Here is a 1,545-nt window from a genome sequence, read left to right as displayed (position 1 = left end):
ACTGACCCAGGTCCTCTGCATAAGCATCAAATGCCCTTACCTGCTGAGCCATCTCTCTTGTACCTATGACTTAGATTTTGTTTTGTCTGGCTTGTTTCGTTTTCTTTCATTTCACACATGTTAAGAAGGTACACTACCTCCAAGCTACACCCCCAGCTCTGGGTTGATTTTTAAGGTGTAATTTTCCTTTTGCAATATTTATCTGTGCCTGTATGACATGAAGCTATTTTGCCAGAAATATGTATTATGACTAAATAGATAAAAGAGTGTAACCTTGTTCCAAGTAGGCAGTGAACCACATGGGAAAATCACCAACACTGTTGATGACATTATCCTTAATGAAGGTGTGTGTGGCACATGCAATTTTTCTACAGCTAGTATTTCAGGGTACATGCAATGTAAAGACAGTCATCACTTAATGTCAGTTATTTTTCCTTAACAGTGGGCACCAATGCCATATTGAATGCACTGTTTACACAGTCCATTGCCTTCCCACGTCATTCACAGTTTAAGTAACACACAGTTCTCCACCTTTCAGTCACAGTTCTGCAAAAGCCCTCAGGGACAGGCTGAAGAAATGGAAATGATGATGGCAGAGGAAGCAAGGAATGGGACAGCGGTCCAGGAGTTTATCCTTGAGGGGTTCCCTGCAGCCGAGCATCTGGGGGTCCTCCTTTTCCTGGTACACTTGCTGGCCTACTTGGCTTCCCTCATGGGCAACATGCTCATAATCACCATCACCTGCCAGGACCAGCGCTTACAGACACCATGTACTTCTTCCTCAGCAGTTTCTCCTTTGTGGAGTGTTGTTTCATCACTACCGTTATCCCGCAGCTGCTAGCCATCTTTCTTTCAGGGAGGCAAAGGATTTCCTTTGTAGCCTGCTTCACACAAGCCTTTGCCTGTCTTTTCCTGGGGGCAACGGTTTTTTTCCTTCTGGCTGTGTTGTCTCTGGACAAAAAACGGTATCTGGCCATCTGCAAACCTCTGCATTATCCCACCATCATTGAGCCCAAGGATGTGCTTCTTTCTTCGTTGCTGTCTGTTTAGTTCTGGATTCCTCTTCATGGCTGTTCCAGTTGTAATGCTTTCCCAGTCATTTTACTGTGGCCCCAATGTTATTCCTCACTTTTTCTGTGATTTTGGACCACTGGCAAATCTCTCCTGTTCAGAAACCAGGTCTATCGAAATGCTGTTTTTTAATCTTGCTTTAATTGTGCTTTTTGCAACCCTTCTTTATAGCCATTTTTGCATACAGCAAATATAGTAGTCCAGATCGTGCGTCTCCGAATCAGCCAGGGGATCGACAGAAAGCTTTCTCCACTTGCTCCTCACACCTCATGGTCCTCTCGCTGATGTACGACAGCTGTGTGTTTATATACGTGAAACCGAAGCAGTCAAGCAGGCTGGACACCAACAGAGAGGCTGCTCTCGTGAACACGGTGGTGACGCCGCTCCTGTATCCTGTCATCTACACTCTGCGCAACAAGCAGGTCCACCAGGCGTTTGAGGGATGCACTGTCCAGGGTCATACTGCACAGATAA

At 45.6% G+C, this 1,545-nt stretch overlaps 1 pseudogene; it reads left to right on the top strand.

Annotated features, from left to right (window-relative positions):
- Nucleotides 1-574: 574 nt before the first annotated feature.
- LOC114689679 lies at nucleotides 575-1,545 on the top strand (annotated as a pseudogene).

Source organism: Peromyscus leucopus, chromosome 3 (assembly GCF_004664715.2).
Source record: "Peromyscus leucopus breed LL Stock chromosome 3, UCI_PerLeu_2.1, whole genome shotgun sequence".
Taxonomy (NCBI): domain Eukaryota; kingdom Metazoa; phylum Chordata; class Mammalia; order Rodentia; family Cricetidae; genus Peromyscus; species Peromyscus leucopus.
This window is presented reverse-complemented; position numbering and strand designations above follow the sequence as displayed.